This window comes from Canis lupus, chromosome 25, assembly GCF_011100685.1.
Source record: "Canis lupus familiaris isolate Mischka breed German Shepherd chromosome 25, alternate assembly UU_Cfam_GSD_1.0, whole genome shotgun sequence".
In the NCBI taxonomy this organism is placed as follows: Eukaryota; Metazoa; Chordata; class Mammalia; order Carnivora; family Canidae; genus Canis; species Canis lupus.
The window spans coordinates 28,672,551-28,692,386 of record NC_049246.1 but is presented as its reverse complement, the minus strand read 5'-3'; the positions used below and the strand labels follow the sequence as shown (position 1 = coordinate 28,692,386).

The 19,836-nt window shown below is 36.0% G+C and overlaps 1 protein-coding gene across 17 annotated transcripts in view; it reads left to right on the top strand.

Annotated features, from left to right (window-relative positions):
• Positions 1-19,836, top strand: part of HMBOX1 (homeobox containing 1) — a 189,361-nt gene that overhangs the window by 150,240 nt on the left and 19,285 nt on the right. The window lies entirely within an intron of this gene.

Here is a 19,836-nt window from a genome sequence, read left to right as displayed (position 1 = left end):
AAAAAGCAAATTGGTCAGGGCGCCTAGGTGGCTCAGTCAGTTAAACATCCGACTTTTGAATTTGGCTTAGGTCATGATCTCAGGGTTGGGGGATGGAGCCCCACCTCAGACTCCGTGCTCAGCATGGAGTCTGCTTATTTTTCTCTCTCTGCTACTCCCCCCACACTAGCTCTCTTTCTAAAATAAACAAAATAAAATCTTTAAAAACATTGGTTATTATATTTTTCAAAAAGTTGGTGAATGTTATATAATTTTCAAGGATCTTTCAAGTTCTCAAATTGTATTGCTCTATGATTTTAATTCCTTATTTTATGTGGAGCCTTTGTTCTTTCTTAGACCCAGTCACTTTTGATAGGAAAATACTGCCCATCCTAGAATTAAGTCTTTGGAAAATAATTGCTGCTTAGCATAACAACACGAATAGACTAACTTCAAAGAACAAAATCATTTCCATGATAACTAAGTTCTGTCAGAAGACCAGTTATCTGCATTTTATGTATATCCACATGATCTATCTCAGTACAGTACCTTGGGGTGCCTGGAGGATGGCTGAGTAGGTTGAGCGCCAGACTCCTGATTTCAGCTCAGGTGATGATCTCAGGGTTGTAAGATTGAGCCCTAGGTGGGGCTTCATGCTCAGTGGGAGCCTGCTTGAAATTCTTTGTCTCTCTCTCTCTTCCTCTCCCTCTGCCCCTCCCCTGGCTCATGCACATGCAAGCTCTCTCTCTCAAATAAATGAATAAATATATTTTTAAAAAACCTATCTCTATACATTGCTTGGCAATCAACTTGTATTTTGATCTCTTGATTTTTCTTTTATTTAAAGATTTTATTTATTCATGAGAGAGAGAGAGAGAGAGAGAGGCAGAGACACAGGCAGAGAGAGGAGCAGGCTCCATGCAGGAGCCTGACGTGGGACTCAATCCCAGGTCTCCAGGATCACACCCTGGACTGAAGGTGGCGCTAAACCACTGAGCCACCGGGGCTGCCCTAATCTCTCAATTTCTATGTTCATATATTAAAGTAATGAAATACCTTAAGGAGGGACACCTTGGGTGGCTCAGTGGTTGAGCATCTATCTGCCTTTGGCTCAGGGCATAATCCTGGGGTTCTGGGATTGAATCTCGCATCAGGCTCCCCCACAGGGAGCCTGCTTTTCACTCTGCCTATGTCTCTGCCTCTCTCTGTGTGTCTCTCATTAATAAATAAAATCTTAAAAAAAAAAAAGAAAGAAAGAAAGAAATACCTTTAAGGGTACTGCAGTCTGAAAGTGCAAAGAGATAACTCTTCTACCTCTTATGAGTTTAGGTAGTGAGAATTACTTCCTTCTTCCTGATAAAATGAGAAAACGAAAATGTTCTCACTGCTTAGAAGAAATTTGCTTCTCTCATTTTTCATTTTATCTCTAAAGTACTTCCTTCAAGTACTTTACAATTGTGAAGAAACTTATATCTCATTTTCTTCTTTGTCATGTTGCTGCTGAATTAAGTGGACTAACTGAAGAGAATATCATCTTCACATCTAGGACCAAAGAATTCATGTGTCTGACCAACATAGTAATTTTGTTTGGATAGGAAATTCAGAAAATTTTTTCTTTAAACTTCTTCATGTGTAATGATGATAGCTTTTTAGGAAGTGGCTGAGTCCATGATGATCAGTCTATTACGTGGAATGTCATGATAGAATGTAGCCTATGTAAATTCAAATAAAAATGTAAGTAAAATATTGTTAAGCAATAAAAGAAAAATTGCACTATTATAATAATGTAAAAAAATCAAATGTACAAAGATAAAAATTGGAAGAGATAATAAAACTTCTCAATAAATGATTTCCCCTAAATGTTAGTTTGTAAATTTTTATAACACTTTTTATCTTTTTGCTTGTTTCTGATAAATACAGGGTTAAAAATACAGATATTTGAATTAGTAAGATTGGAGTTCCAGTTCTGGCTGTCTTACTCACTAGCTATATATCCTCAGGGAATTCTTTGTTATAAAATGACTATAATAATCATACCTATCTTATAGGAGTGCTGTCATTTAATATTAAATGACAGTGCATTTAAAGTACAAAGCATGGTACAGGAGACACATGTAGGAGTTTAATATATGCCTCCTACTACAAAAGACTCAGTACGGAAATAACAAACAAATAAGAACTTTCAAAAAGAATTTTGAATGTCTTCAAATGGAATTTTCTGAAGTTATTTTTCGTATTTATAAGCTTCAGCCAATAAAAGTCTATTTAGCATTGTTTTACTCTAAAGAAAGCCATTCATCATCTATGTGCCAAGCACTATAACGAGTGAGTGCTAAAATATATTTAAACATCTTTAAAGATAGGGTGTTACCCCAGTAGGCCTCATTTTATTGGGGGGAATCAGGCAAAAAAAAAAACCACACAGAAGAGATAGGTACCAAGTGCAGTAGGACAGAGGAGAGTAGCAACATTGAAGTGACACTCAAGCAGGGTCCTGTAAAAGGAGTATGATTTGGATGGGTTGGGAGGAAGAAGAAAAGCATTCTTGGCGAAGATACAGAGACGTGAAAAATTGAGTAACTGGAGTGTATGGTCAGGCAGGCAGAAAACGAGGCTGGAAGTGGGTTGCATCAAGATTGCGGGAAACCTTTGAATTGCCACAGTTGCAACATTTGTCTCTCTCAAAACAGTCATATTAACATCCATGCCAAAGTATGCTGGTTCTAATGATTGTTGATTGGGGGGGGAGGGGTGGTTGTGATTTCTTAATCCATTTTCTAGGTTGTTGGTCACATTTTCCTCCCACATATAAAGCATCACTAGTAGATTTTTTCTGACAGGGACCCAAATTATTTTGGGGATCGCAGCAAATTTTGGATCTAATGTTTGTGAAACATTCTAGGAATTAAAAAATTGAAACTATTTTGAAGTATCTTCTCAGCCTTCCTTTTTTAAACATAGGGCCTAAATCATATGCCCTTTTCTCTGTGTTCAAGGAAATATGTTGAAATTCCAGCCATTCAATTTTTAATTTTTTTATTTTTATTTTTTAAATATTTTATTTATTTATTCATAGAGACAGAGAGAGAGAGGCAGAGACACAGGCAGAGGGAGAAGCAGGCATCATACAGAGAGCCTGATGTGGGACTTGATCCAGGGTCTCCAGGATCACGCCCTGGGCTGCAGGCAGCGCTAAACCGCTGTGCCACCGGGGCTGCCCCCATTCAATTTTTTTAAAGAAATCTTTTGACCTGTTTTCCCCCTGCTGACTTGCATTATAAAAGTGGATTATCATAAAATTATAAAATCCAATTTTTCTACTGACTTCTGTTATAGAAGAAAATTTGGGCCATATCTTCACCAGAATGAATTATTTCACTGTCCATTAAGTAAATTTTACCCGGTACTTCAGTAATGAAGTTTTTGTGTTCCTGCAGGCTCAGGTTTTGTTATATTTAGTTGGCTCCTAGGCTAGCACAGTGCTATGCCTGAAATCTAACATCAGTAAGTGTTGCTTGAACTTGATTGAATATGTAAGAAAACTGTACAACTTTAACATAATTAGAAAATGTTATGCTCCTGTGTCCCCAGTGAGACATATTAGGCTCAAAGTAGAGGATAGAATGATACAATATTTCCTAATTTTGTTAAAGTTGTAAGTCCTTCAATTCAGTTCAGTTCAATGATGAATAATAATTTGAGGGATCCCTGGGTGGCGCAGCGGTTTAGCGCCTGCCTTTGGCCCAGGGCGCGATCATGGAGACCTGGGATCGAATCCCACATCAGGCTTCCGGCGCATGGAGCCTGCTTCTCCCTCTGCCTGTGTCTCTGCCTCTCTCTCTCTCTCTCTCTCTGTGACTATCATAAAAAAAAAAAATAAATAATAATAATAATAATAATTTGATGATTTAAAGTGATCCAATCGAAATGACTCAAAAACAGCAGAAAAATGACTTTCCAGTGCCTCGATGTCATTTTTCCTTAGCCTGATCATTGTGCCGCTCCCCCCCCCCCCCCACACACACACACAAACCACTTTGTGGGAATAGAGTTGAGTCCTATAAAATCGAATGTTTGTTCTGGTCTGTAATGTATGAGGACCTAAAATATATGTACTCTGCCCTCCCTTAGGTTGTCTTGCCATCGCTGCAACCCCTGGCAAGCTGGTTTTCGTTCCCTCACTTCTGATGTCATTGCTGTTGTAGCATGGAAAATGCTGCAAGAAAACACTATAAATTTTGGAATTAATGGATGCTGGAAGTTGAATTTTAAAAAGAGTTCAACCTCTTTCATACTTCTTATGGAATGACTCGGGTAGAACATAATGAACTACACCTCCTGTATCTCTGCAAATAGAAGGAAGTTCTTAACATTTATATAAGACAGCAGGAGCCTGGACATGACCTCATTTCAATCCATTAGACTATTTGAGGAAAAAAACAACAAAACTTTCCCACTTATTGACAGGTAAAGTTATCCCAATCCATTTCTCATAGCCAGTAAAAAGATGAACTGTCCTTAAATGCATTTTAAAATTGGCAAATTATGCTTCCTGGTTCCTTTTTGGTCAAACAGAAATAGCTGAAAGAAATTATCACAATGTTTTTGAGGCAGATTAAAAACTCTCCTCATCCTCCTATAGATTTGCCAGTAGTTTCATTTTGTACAAACAACAGACCTCTCATTTCTCTAGTCCCTTGACCAGTTAAACAGGACAAAGACCCCATCCCATGTTCCTTATTCTGCTCTATGGCCACAGTTTACAAAGAAATGAAGTATAGTTTGGGAAATACTGGTGTTTTGTGTACTGAATCGCCAATGAAGATATGATTCATCCCAGAAGGAGAATTATAAGCATCATATTATAAATATTAATATTGACAGAGACCAATTTATAGACTAACTGAAAAATCTTCACAGAAAACTAGTGAGCATTTTCTTTTTTAAACTCAACAAATAGTTATTGAGGTTCTATTTAGTACCACTCATTGTAATAGACACTGGCAGATACAATAATTAAGACAGATGTGGTTCTGACCCGTGTAATAGTGCATTAGGAAATTATTATTGATAGACTGAACATTCACAGCATTTACCAAGGTTTACATAGGTGTTTGATGTTTTGGTAGAATATGAACTTAGTAGATATAAATATTGTTTCTGTTTTAGTTGCCTTTTGGTTAAGGATGTGTAATTACAGTAATAGAAAGTATTTAAGAATGGTCTTTATACTTTTAAAACCTGTGTACCATAAAAATCCCAATCATAATAGTACATCATCCAGATACTATATTTTATTGATTCCTACTTTGATATGTCATGCACCAAAGGTTAGACTAACAGATAGTTCTAACCATTTTGAGACTGTCCTATAATTATCATCATTATAGGAATAGAAACTATAATTTGTCACCAAAACCTCTTCCTTAGAATATAACTATACCCCAGATTTGCTCTGTAGTATTACCGTGAAGGAATTTAACTTGTATACAGTTGGTATTGTAACCTTTCAGCTCTGACAACATCAATGTAAGTAGCATGTTCTTTGTCAGGTGTTAACAGAATTAATTTGGCTTTTTAAAAGGCAATTAGAGTCATTTATCCTGAGTAGTTTGATTTGACTCTCAGTAAAAACAGCAGCAAACCTATGACACAGAAAGTAAAAGGTTGGGCAGCCCAGGTGGCTCAGCGGCTTAGCGCCACCTTCAGCCCCGGGCGTGATCCTGGAGACCTGGGATCGAGTCCCACGTCAGGCTCCCTGCATGGGGCCTGCTTCTCCCTCTGCCTGTTTCTCTGCCCCTCTCTCTCTCTCTCTGTGTCTCTCATTAATAAATAAATAAAACCTTTTAAAAAAGAAAAAAAAAAAAAGAAAGTAAAAGGTTAAGTTTTAGAGGAACTAGTAAGTACCTCTAAGTACAAGGTATTGTATTTTTCCCTCTTCAGGGAGGTAGGAGGATAATCCCCAACCTCTAATTCTCTATAAAGAATTTTGTCTTTGGCTGGTTTGCTATTTGTTGAGACCTGGGAGGACAAGTTCTCCATTTTGACACAGACTTTCCTTTTAGCAGGAAGTAATTATTTTTGCAGAAGAATAGTATCAATCATAGGGGGAAAATGTGCAGGATTTTATCAATCCTGTTCTGTTGATCTCCACTTTATAGTAAATATTGGGAGGTGCCTGGATGGCTTAGTCGAAGAGTGTGCAACTCTTGATCTCGGGATCATGAGTTTGAGCCCTACATTGAGTGGATAGATTACTTAAAAATAAATAAACTTTAAAAAAATAAATAGTTGGTCGGTAGTGTCAGACTGGTGAGTAGATCAGTTTATAATCAGTACTTTATATTTAAAAATAGGCTCCCTGCCTTAGGACAGCTTGTACATCAGGTGTAAGAAATTTCATCAGATCACCTTACAATTCTCTTTTATAACATACTTCTTACAAGCAGAGCCTGATCAAACAGGGAGAGGAGGCCATGGCTGCTACCCAGTCAGAAGGAAAGCAGATGCAGCAAGGGGCACACCAGCTTCAATGCCTTGACTTCCCTGCCTTCAGTGCCTCTGAGTGTGTGATCTGGTAGAAAGACGTAGGTCACTCTCCAAGGTACCACAGTTTCCACTGATATGAACTTCCTGTAATTATTACTCATATCTGGTAGTTTGATTAGGAAAGTAGGAAATCCATGAATGAGCAAAGCCAAACACTGCCCTCATGAGCATGTTATTAAAATAAATATTAAAATAGAGGGTTGAACAAACATTTAATGAATTCCGTGGCATGCGGTGAAGAGACAGGTTTCAAGAGAAATACTGTTTCTCAGTTGTTTTTAAGGTAGGTAGAATTTGTCAGTTTTACTGGTTTTGCCTGCCAACTCCAGAAAATTGTCTCCATTATTTTTATGGTCTTCATAGAAAGACTTATGACTAAAAGGTAATCCATACTAGAAGGAAAACCAGCTCTACAGTTGTCATGTAGTAATAAAACTCACACTAAATCTCCACCATGGAAGAACTTTGCGTAGGGCTGCATGTTCCTGGACAAGTAATAAGCCTGTTGTTTCTAAGGCTAGTGATAGGATAGAGCATGCTAAAAAAAACTCAGCTCCTAAATTCAGTATTACGATTGTAACCTGTTTATCATTAAATAGCAAGTTACAGTTAGCATGCTGCAGGTAACTAAAACATTTGGGAGATGAAAATTATATGTCTGGGCACATTTCATACATGGTATCCATAATTCTCTCATATATGGATTTTTCTTTTTTAAGCAAGTGAAGAAAGGAATCTTACCATCTTGAGATAAGAACTTGGAAAGCTTTTGCATGTGTGCTAGTATCTGAGGAGGTACTACTAACTCTTCTATGTTAGATTAACTACACCATATACATAGAATTTAAATGTGTATTGATGTTGTATTTTGAGGGGCAAGTCCCACAGTTTATTTAATTCTCCTCTGCCCAAGAAAAAAGGTAGTTCAGTCTTGTGGTTGTTTCCAGAGCAGTTAAATTTCCTTTCCCAGGAGGAAAAAGCCCCTAAGTGAGATATATAGTTGTGGTCCTGCGGCTATCCTGGGTTTCTTACTGGTGCTGTCACATCTTTGCTTCTGGAGCGCTTGTAAAATTTACAAGAGTTTGGTCTAGATGATTCATTGCTACAGAAATTTGCATCTTAAAGGGAGTCTGAAACAATACCAAGTCTTAACGGAATGATGACCATTCTTTGAGGACTTCAAGCCAATGAACTGAGTCAGGAGACCTGAGGTCTAGGTCGTGTGATCTTGAATAAGTCAAGTCTCCTCTCTGGCTCCTTATTCGTAAAGTTCATACCCTTATCTGCAAAATAGAGTGACTTGGTAATACTCACTTTCAGCTTAAAGTACTTTGATTCTTTGTCGGGATCTACTCTGTCATATATCTAAATCCATATGTAGGGAGTTATGTTATGGGAGTCTCTTGCATTTATGAATTAAGATTCCAAAATTTAACTTATCATATCTGAATTCTTTAATTTGTTCATAGGTTAACACTGATTTTTCCACTTTAAAGTATTCTCTTTTCACAGGCTTTTCTATTCTGAAATTTTAACAAGCTGCAAAGCCATGAAAACTTAGAACTTCTTCTGTAATAGAACTCATTTATATTTTAGCTTTTCCTTATAGTCATGGGAGCCTTCCAAAAGGCTGATTTGGAGAGAACTCTTGTTTATTTTAAGTCTGTAGAATTCAAAATGAACTCTTATTTATAAAAAATATATTAGTATAGAACATCTTTTGTTTGTTGTACTATAGTGTGTTTGCAAAGCAAACATTCAAAGTGTAAGTTTGTTTGTTGCCGAAAGGCATTAAGATAAACCAAGAAAATTATTTTAAAATAATTTTATGCAATTTAATTTTATTCATGCTTTGAGACATCAACCTTTATTTTCAAATAATGGTTTTTTAAATTACAAAATTAGCACATGCTTATATAAAATACGGAGAAATGGAAGGAAATATAAAGATGAAAACCTAACCACCATTTAGAGATAATCATTAATATTTTGTTGCTGTATTTTTCAGTCACTTTTCTGTTATGTATCTATCTTTTCAAAGAAGGTTATGCCAGATATGTAGTTTTATATTTAATATCATTCATATGCTCTTTGAAAACATGATTTTTAATGACTAAATCTATTTTAAGAATATATAAAATTTATTACCTATTCCCTGCAGCTGGACATTTAGGTTGGCAACTGTATCTTTATCTAATTCAGGTCCTGACTTCATAACTGGCTATGTTGACAGTTTGTAGATAGATACAAGAATGGTGAAAGAGAGAAGAGTATTTTGAAAAGCAGTTATAAAATTAATGACAGTTTTTTTGTAATATCACATAAGTCTATTTGGGGTAACATTTTTTATTAGAAAATTGATAGTTACACATTGTAAACTGTTTAGAAAACAGTTTATTGAAAAGAAAATATTTCCGTTCATAAATAACACTGAAAATATATGGATACACTTACTTTTAGTGTACCTATCTGTATCTAGATATATATTTTTTAACATAATTACAAGAAGGTGCATATGGTTTTATAACCTTTTTTTCCAACATTTCCCCTGTCATTAAGTACTCTTTGAAAATGTGATTTTTTTTAATGGCTCTTTTCTTCTTCAGATAATTTATTTAACTATTATTACTTTGCTAGACATTTAAATCTTCCCAGTTTTTTCTGTTAAATAGAACTGACATGACCACATTTTGTCTTAAGAATTAATGATACCATATCACCACCTCCCTCCAAAAAGCTGAATTTATCCACATCACTAACAGTGGCCTTGAGCATATACTGCTCCTGTCACCAGATCCTGCCTTCTGTGCATATTGTAATCATCTTTTTGGAGAGAGAAAATCACTTTGTTTTGCCTATTTAATAGGTGAAAAGCAATGTTTTATTTTGTCTACATTTAAACTTCTCTGATGACTACCAAGGTTAAACATTTTTACATGTTTAGTAATCATTCATATTTGTAGTTAATTTTTTTCTTGTGCCATTTTTCTGTTGTGTATCCATGTTTTGTTATTGACTTGTATATTAACTCTTCATAGAGTGAGAGTGTTAATGCTTTTTGCTATGTATTTACATTTATTTTATTTTTTATTTAAATACAGATAAATCCATTTCTTTATTCTTGTGCAACTACCTCCATCATGTATGCTTCCTTATTTGGATGTTTTCTTCTAGTTTTTTGTTGTTGTTTTTAATTATTTCACTTTTACATTTAACCCTAATGTATTGGGTCTGTATATTTTGAGGATCTAATTTAGCCTTATTTTTCAAATAGCCAATTTTCCCTTCCTCTAAGATTCTTCCTTTCTTTTTTTCTTTCTTTCTTTCTTTCTTTCTTTCTTTCTTTCTTTCTTTCTTTCTTTCATTCATTTTATTTATTCATTTGAGAAAGAACACAAGCAAGGGTGGAGGAATAGGATCAGAGGGAAAGGGAGAAAGCAGGGAGCCTAATGCAGAGCTCAATCCCCAAACCCCGGGATTATGACCTGAGCAGAAGGCAGCCACTTAACCGATTGAGCCACCCAGGTGCCCTTAAGGTTTCTTTCTTTCTTACATATAAAGTTATTATAATTGTTGGTTCTAGTGATTCTTGAACCACAGTTTTATTATAACTTTTATAATTTCACAGTATTTGACAAGATAGGGCCCATCATTACTGTTTATTTTCAAAATGTTCTTAGCCATTTAGATCTGTTTTTCAAGGTGAACATTAAAATCATATTGTTGATTCATACCATCCCCACTGAGAAACAGGAGAAAAGAAAAATGTGTGTTTTAATTTGATTAAGGTGCATTAAACTTAAAAATTCATTTTAGAAGAAATGACATTGTCATATTATTCATTCTTATCTAGCAATGTGTTATGCCTCTCTATTTCTTATATCTTTTTTATAACTCTCAGCAAAGTGAGTAAAATATTTTAGTTTTTTATGTGGTTTCCTGTGTTTTTCTCATTAGCTATTTTTATTTTTCTCATTTTTCTTGCTCTCTGAAATAGATGCCTTTTTTTCTGTTAGAGCATATCAAACTGATTATTACTGATATATGGGAAAGTTTTGGTATTTTCTCTATTTAGCACCCAACCATCTAATTATTTCTGAGGCATTTTCAATTTTTCCCTTAGCTTTCTTGATGTAGTATAATATGCCAATGAGAATTTTGTGGCCCTTCTTCCCAATTTGTTTCTTAATTTTGTTTCGTGTCTTATTATACTGACTAGGACTTTCAGAAAAATATTAAATTGTAGCCAAAGAAAAAATTGTGTTGAGGCTATGGGCTCTGTTGCCTGGTTTCTGATTTAACGGGGTTGCTGCTAGCATTTTATCATTTTATTATTAATGTTATCACTTACTGTTTTCCTAATATATTATTGTGAAAATTTTCAAGCATACAGTGGAGTTGAATTTTCAGTTCTTTCAATCTCCAAGATTCTACCATTAACATTTACTGAAATATTTGTTTTCTTTCACATCTTGTAGCAGATTTTTAAATTATCAATAATCTTGGTTGTATTACAGAAGTAGTTATCTGTACTTAGTGTTCCGAGATTTTTAAAAATCAACACTGCACTAATTGTTGAAAATACAAGTGAATACAGCAGTTTCTTAGCCCTATTGTTATCAGAAGTGGCCTATGTAAAAACTTTCAATAAAGCTTTGAAATGGGAGCTTATTATGAAAATTGTTCCACTGAAGATCAACATTAAGCATCAGAAGAAGGGTAGCTGTCTAACTTGGATTACAGAGGAAAAAGAATTGAAGTTAGAATTCTTCAGTATTCTACCAGAGTTTCTAGAGAAGAAAAAACCTTTGTTCAGCTGACAGACAACTTACTTACAAAAACAGCTGGTTTTGCAGTCTACTTTCCAGGTGTATTTCTACAGTGAAATACAGTCCATCAAACTATCATAAGCTGAGTCATATTAGCTCTTGAGACCATCCCATTCTTCTGCTGACTCTATTTCCCCCAGGGTATTAGTCTCCTAGGGCTGACATAAATTTCTGGGTGACTTAAAACAACAGAAGTGTATTCTCTCACAGTTCTAGAGGCCAGAATCTGAAATCAAGGTGCCAGCAGAGTTGGTTTCTCTTGGAGACTCTGGGAGGGAAACACTTCCTTACCTTTCTCCTACCTCCTGGCAACTGCTGGCAGTCCTTGGTGTTGACTTGCAGATGCATCATCCTAACATCTTCCATTTCTTCTACACTCCTCTTCTCTGCATCTATGCTCTTCTCATTCTCTTATAAGGACTCTCACATTGGTTTTAGGGCCTAGTATGATCTCATCTTGATCCTTACTATAGTTACATCTGCAAAGACCCTATTTGCAAATAAGATTACTTTCTGAGGTTCTGGGCTAACATGAATTTTTGGATGACACTGTTCAACTCCTTAAACCCAGCAATTTCCTTAGCAAGCAGTAGTAGAAAGAGCATCAGCTCAGAAGTCCAAAAGCTTGGCTCTCATCCTAGCCAGTTCCGCAGTTTTGGGGGAGCTTGTCATCTTATCACTATCTCCATTTCTCAGATGAGGATGTTGATCAGTCAATAATCTTTCAGGGTCCTTCATTTGTCCTAAAGTCTCCATTTAAATAGTGAAGAATCATATGCATAGCTGATTTCAAGCTCTTTTCCTCTTGTTTCTCTCTGGTCTCTGATTATTTCTCAAGGGTCTGATTAATGTTGGAGAGACTTTGACATCTTTGCATAAAATACGGAATATCACTATCCTGGTTTGTACGTGAATATGAATGAAGGGGGTTCCTTAGTCCTTAGGCCTTTGTGGATTAACAAAAGATAGTTGCTGTACTTGGAGATTTTCCCATTTCTTTTGTCTCGGCCTTCACTCTGTTCTTTAAAAACAAAAATAAGAAAATTTAGAATTTTTTGTTGCCAAGGATGATTTAACACATAGATCTCAAGTAGGAGACCACAGATTCCAAAGTGCTCCAGTTTCATGTTCTCTTTCCTGCCTACTGCCCAGTAATTTTACTTAGTGATGAGAAAATGCACACTAGATTGTAGATAGTGGGCAATGTCTGACAGTCCTGAAACCTTATTTTGAATTACTAAAATGGTGAGGTTTAAATATTTCTTCAGGAGATATGCACATAAAGGCACAAAGAAAAGAAAGTTCATTTACATGCCATTATCCCTTGCTTAAAGAGTTAGCCCCCATCTTTTCTATATGCTCACCAAGACACAAAAGGAGGAATTTTCTGGCTGCAATTTTTATAGACTTCAGTGTTATTGAAATGAAAGTGCTTCAAGGACATTTCCATTTGTTACTAGCTTATGGTTTCTCATCTCATGTAAATTATTTTGCCACTTTTCATTTTAATTCTTTGCTGTCATTGTCTGGCAAAACGATCATTTGATTTCTGTCTGTGAAGATATTCACTGATTACTCAGCTGACAATGTCCTTTGTCTATAAAAGTGTAGTGCCCTTAGGATTTATTTTATTACTTTTTTATTACTACCTGTAGATTTCTGTTTATATTTCTTTCCCGTTTTTTGTCTTGGAAAATGACTAGGGCTATAAAATATTCTTATATGGGACAAGTATGTTTTGAACTCCAGAGTTCCAGTATAGAAACAGATCTCTTAAAATCTTAAAGTGAAATTCTCCTACAATTTGTCTATCTGGTAACAGTAGAAATATCTATTTCTTAGATATAATCTAAAGATTAAAATACGTGAAGGTAAATGATAAATAGTGTGTATTACTCCTAAAGCTATCTTGTTTTGTTTTGTTTTGTTTTTGGTATGAGGATAGAGAGGTGCCTAAGCCCAGGAGGTGAGGCCATCTTGAATTGTTACCATTCTATAATGTCTCTTGAATCTCCTTTCCTCTCTATTTCTGTGCCTCAGCCTACTGCAGACCCCCTCCTCAGCTATTGCTACTCTGCCTAACTGGCTCCTGCCTCTAGTATCACCAGAGATCTTTCCCTACAAAAATAATTCTGAGCATATAATACCCCAGCTTAAAAACCTTCATTCCCAATTGCCTAAAAAGTTAACTGCAAACTCTGTCATACCCTTTAAAATATGGGCCCAGGGTTTTTTTTTCTTTTCAATTTGATCCCCAAGTACCCCATCTTATGTACAATGTATTCCACTCACACTGAACTTCTCATTCTCAAAAACATTCTAAGCTTTCATAACTCTCTTTCTTTGTGTATGTTACTTCCTCTGCCTGGTATTAATTCACTTTATCCACCCTCCCAGCTCTTTCTTCAAGATCCTGCACAAATGTTGGTTCCTCTGTGCTCCCACATATTATATTCAGACCTCTGATACAGTCCATTCTGTGATATTTATAATACGTTTCATTACATACATACAGCCTTCAGTTACTACACTGGAAAGCTTTGCCACCATTTAGCCAATTGGCTGGTATAAATTAGGACTTAATCAACATTTTTTCAGAGACTAAATTATTATTTCCAAGATCAAAGTCATGAGACTTATTTCCCAACTTCATTGATAGTCTATTGGTTATGTATAGTTCAGAAATAAACACTATACTAATGTAATTGTATTCAGCTGCATCTTAGTCTACAACCTCCGAGTATACCTAGAGAAAATACCTAGAGAAAATAGTGTACAGTATGGTGAGATCTCAACTGGCTTTCTCCTGAAAGATATTAATGGTTTTACTAAATGCCTTACTTAACTGCAATCACTGTTTATTTATTCAACCATCTGTTGGTCAAACAGTTGCTTATTGAATGTCTATTATATGCCAAGCAGATTCTTTGAGATAGAAAGAATTCTTTTTAGATAGAAACTATACTATAGTTAACCATCTTCTTTGATGCCTCCTTTTTCTGAGCAATTAACATGCCCTCTTTCACAGAGCACATATGAAAAAGACTCAAGGGATTTTGACACTAAATTCAGATAAGTCAATGATGTGATATGGTTACTGGGTCACCGTATAGTGTATTGTCTAAAGTGGGAGACTTTGGGGAAGTGAATTTGTTAATAATCCTATAACAGCACTTTCTCAGGCAAACCAAGATCACCCTATATATAATCCCTATAGCCTAATCAGATTGCATTACTAGCTGCCTTGTTTTTCAAGCACATTTTAGTTTTTTATGCCTTTGTATCTTTGTCTTTACTGTTGACTTTGCCCTTTCCTCCAGTTCAGGAGTGTCTGCATCCCTCAGAAGCCTGCCCAATTCAGTGAGCTTTCCCAGATCAGCCTCATCCATAGAAATATCTTTCTATTCTGAATTTAGTTAACTTATCATTATATCCTTAACTAACAGCCTAGGTGTATTCTAGCTTACATATTCTAGTTATGTCACTGTTTCGACTGTTGTTTTGACTCCTTCAACTGTTTATGTATTCTTCCTCAGCTGAACCACATGTTTCTTAAGGTCAGGGCTTATATTTGAGCTTATATCCACTCCTCAAGTACAGTGCCTTACTCACACTCATGTAATACATTTTTGTTGAATATTTTATTTCCTCACCTACCTATGTCTTTCCTAAAAACCCTTCCACTTTATGTCAGTATTGTGTGTCTGTTCCCACTGCAAAGAAAAAAAAAAAAGAAAAAGAAAAAGAAGAAATAAAGAAAATAAAAAGGCTTTAAGAGCTTTGCAGTGAATGTTTTTAATTACTACATCTTATATATTTACCATTTGATAAAATATATTTTATCATTTTAAATTATACTGTCTCTCTTGAATTCATATTTTGCAAACATTGAATCACTACAGAAAAACTAAAAGATATGAAAGCAGTACTCAATAGCCTGGCATATACACCTCCAGCTGTAATAGTACATTTTACTGAAAATTTACATTTTGAATAGGCCTACATTTCTTAATTATAAAAATAGCAGGCCCTTAACAGAGAAGAAAGGACTAATTGTCAGGGCTAGAGATATAAACCTATAGTGAATTCTTATATTCTTTGATTTGGAAGAAGTTATTGATTTCATTTTTACTCTGATCATCTTTATTTGTTATCATTAGATCCCAAAAATACATAGTAAAAATGATTTTTTAAGACATTTTAACACATAAAGTCATATATACCATGAATAATTGCAAATTCTAACTTAGCTTCCAAAAGTACTGTGGCTTTCTGCTAATAATCATTAGAATGGCAGTCACAATCCTAGTATTTTTTTAGATGATCCAAATACACCTCCCAAACATAAATTATGGGGTATTAATCATTAATTTAGTGTTTCAATGTTTTCCCAAAGTTCCATTCTTTAAAAAAAGATTTTATTTATTTACTCATGAGAGACAGACACAGAGAGAGAGACAGACAGAGACATAGGCAGAGGGAGAAACCCTTCTCACAGGGAGCCTGATGCGGGACTCGATCCTGGATACCGGGATCACACCCTGAGCTGAAGGCAGACGCTCAACCACTGAGCCACCCAGACGTCCCCCAAATTATTATTAAAAATTAAAAACTTATGAAAATGGGTAATGCCTGGGAGGCTCAGTGGTTGAGTGTTACGCCTTCGGCTCAGGGCATGGTCCCAGGGTCCCAGGATTGAGTCCCACATCGGGCTCCCCTAAAGGAGCCTGCTTCTCCCTCTGCCTGTGTCTCTGCCTATCTCTGTGTGTCTCTCATGAATAAATAAATAAAATCTTTTTTAAAAAAATTAGGAAAGTAGCATATGTTCATTTCAAAAACTCGACAGAGAAGTATGTAAAACAATGTGAAAACCAGTCTTAATTACCACAAATACTTCCCTGTCTTCCATCCAGCTGCAGTATTCTTGCCCTCAAGAGATAATCATTTCTTTAGTATGTTAGTATGTATCTTTTGAGACCTTACAATAACTCTATATCTCTGATTTTCAACAGTTCATTTACAATGGTATTTATTTCTTTTGGAGATCCCTACACTGGGTTGGTAGAGACTTTATCATTATTGACTTGTCAGCACTGCCATCAATGGGGAGTACATATAAGGATGAATCAGACCTGTACCTCAGGTGGCTTTCAGTATAGTAGGAGAGAGATATATATAGTGATAACTGTAATACAAGATGAAAAAAATGTGAGAGAGGAACAGATGGAGTGCTATGGGATTCATGGGGTAATATTTACCTTTGACTGGCCAAGAGCTGATACTCATTCCATATCCTGAAAGACAAGATTTGTGTTGTAGGGAGGCAAAAAGCAGATATACTAGCAGGAGAAAGGCACAGAGATTTCCAGGAGTTTATAAGGTTATTCTGTTTTCCTAGACTATATCATCCATATATGGTAGTAGCAACAGATAAAGAAGCAAAGATAGTTTAGGGGAGAACTCTGAACATCTCTATAATAAACCTTTAAAATTTTTTAACAGAATAGTGCCCATGACTAGAGAGATATACACTAGGAATATTAAGTAGACATTGGAGGGGGTGGATGGAGTGTCACTGACTTTGCTGTTAATTTGGAAGAAGTGTTGCTATAATGAGGTATAATGGCCCTAGAGCTGCTGCTGAAATAGGACCTGTAGGTCTTAACAACAGCCATATTCCATCACATCTGAAAAGGCCTTGATTGAAGACATACCTTTATTTTATGTACCAGTGAGGGACAAAAAAACAACAACAACAACAACAAAAAAAACACACAAAACACTTAATTTTCAGACACCACTAATTTTAATATATATCCTGATTTTAGAGATTATAATACTAAAGAAATGTACATCATAAAATCAGTGAAACAGTGTAATTGCATAGGTACAGGGAAAAGATGGGGCATGCAAGAAAAACAGGAGAAGAGCTGTTAAAGAAGGGAAGATGAGATCAGTTACAAGTAGAGAAGTAGATCTTGAAGAGAGTGCATCTTCCTCAACCAGGAGATGAAGAAATGAATGAGCAATGACTCAGAGAAGTTGAGACGTTGAGAAGCTAAAAACATCAAGCAAACTTATATTAAATAACCTCTGTCTTGGTAAAAGAGGAGGCAAGGTAATCTGTAAAAAGAATGACTGATGGGTATGAGGGCTCAGGACGTATGAGTGAAAAGGTTTCAGGTAAGTGGGTGTGAAAGATGGAGTATTAAAAGCAATTAGAAAGGACAGAAAGAGTTCCCATCCAAAATGAGGAGCCCAATTAAGGTTGAAAAGCACAGATTTATAAAGAAACCAATTGGCCCTATTTTATGACTTTGTCCAGGAAGACTTGGTACCCTGAGAGAAGGATGGAAGAGAACATGTGGAAGGTGCTTTCTGCAGGGTAGGAGATTGGCTGGACAGGTATGGTGGAAGGACAGAGAAGCTAAATAAGTTTCTCTGAAGGGATATTGTTGATTTGGCTCACCATGAAGTTCAGGCTAAGAATGAAAGGTGAGTCCAGAAGAATAGATAAAACAGATTTTTTTTTAAGTTAAGGGGAGCATTTTAAAGGGATTCAAGATTATAAAGAAGTCGAAGAAAATATTATTTTGAAGAGGAGGAGTAGGTAAGTAGAAAGTTGATTGGGAGAATTTCAGAATTAAGATCATGGAGGTAGAATTTAGAAGGTTGAGTCTTGAAGATGTGATCTTTCTAAAACACAGATAGGTGTATATCTATCTCCATGTGGCTTGAAAATCCAGTTTCAAGATGACATCTTTATTACTGACAAGAACAGACAAGACTTATCACAAGCTGGCCCCATCCTATGTTTCCAGGCTAATATCACCTCATTTCTTCCTGTGAACCCATATTCTAACCACACTGAATTTTCTGTGGCCAGAATCCTCAGGCTTTTATCTACCTTTGGCTTTTGCACATGCTGTTCCCCTTGCATGAAATGCTCTTCCTTTTCTTTGCCTTGCAAACTCCTGCCCATTTTCAAGACCCAACTCAAGATGGCACTTCTCTGCCACATCATTCTGGGTCCCTGCGAACAACACCAAGTGCACTTTTATCTGTGCTCCAGCAGTACTCTCTTCAGACATCTTAGGGAATTTTACCACAAGCATATAGATTTATATGTCTCTCTCTTCAATAGATTGTAAACTCCTTGAAGTCAGAAACTATCTAATTCTCTTTACCCACAGTGCAAGCATGCAGTGTTAGGTACTTAATATCTGCTTTTATTGTTTTTGTTGAATTTTAAATAAATTAGCTAATACAGTGCTTCTCAAACAATGTGCATTTGAATCCCCTAGAAATCTTGTAAAATTTAGATTCTGATTCGGTCTGAGGTGGGGTCTGGGATTCTACCTTTCTAACAAGCCCCCAGTTGATGCCGGTGCTGTAGGCTCATGAAACTAATTAAAAGTGTCTTTGCCCAAGTAAATAGCACAAGTGGAGTAAAGGTCAGTAGGAATGTGGAACTGGAGCAGTTATGGGGACAGTCAATTGAACACTCCATATGAACACTAGACCCCTAAAAATGATAACAGAAAATCATGTAGGAAGAGATGCTTATATTATGGAATCAAGCAGGAGACCACTGTGGAGGATGGTGGGTGACCGGCCTGGTTATGATCTAGTTTTAGGACCTAATGTTTTAGCAAAGGAAAGGCTTTCCAGTGATAGCATCTGCTGTGTTGGGACTGCAGCAAAGGATGTGCTCCATGGAGATGGTGGGGCAGGACAGTGGGGGCAGGGGTGGTAGTGTCAGAAATCCAGATTTGGGGGATTCACAAGAAAGGTTTGCAGCCTCCAGTTTTTTATTTTTTATTCCTGGTAGAATGGCATTTACACCATCACAGACCCAGAGGGTAAGAGAAAAGAAAAGCTGCATTCTAAGAGAAGGGAAGCCCCTGAAGAAATGAGAGGTCTAGAATCTGACAAGGGATCATTTCCTGATCCATAAGCATATAGGTTCAAAGCATGAAGATCTTTTTCTTCAAATCATAGTTGACAGAAAAAGTAGCCCTAATAAACACTCTGTTCCCACATAGAGTCTCGTAGGTCTGATAATGCTAAGGAGGAGTTCAGTAACTCTGATTTCTTGTAAATACTATTGTATAGAATGTGTGCTTTTTTAACATATGGAAAAAGGCAAAAATATTTATATCTCCTCCCACTAATCCCCTTCCCCCACAATGAAGTAATTGATTTTTACAGCCTGATGAGTACTCTTCCAGCTTTTATCCATGAGATTTGTGAACACACAGATAGGAATTTTTCAAATTTCATAATGGTATTTTCCATGCACATTATTCTGCAAATTGTTTTTCTCACTTAGGAATGTTGTAAACATCCCTCCAGGTCAATGGATAGAGCTCTAACTTATTTTTTTTCCTAGTCATTTTTAAATAGCTGTGTATAAATATAGATGTCCCATGATTTGTTCTGCCATTCTCTCATTGATGCACAATTTGGTCATTTAAAA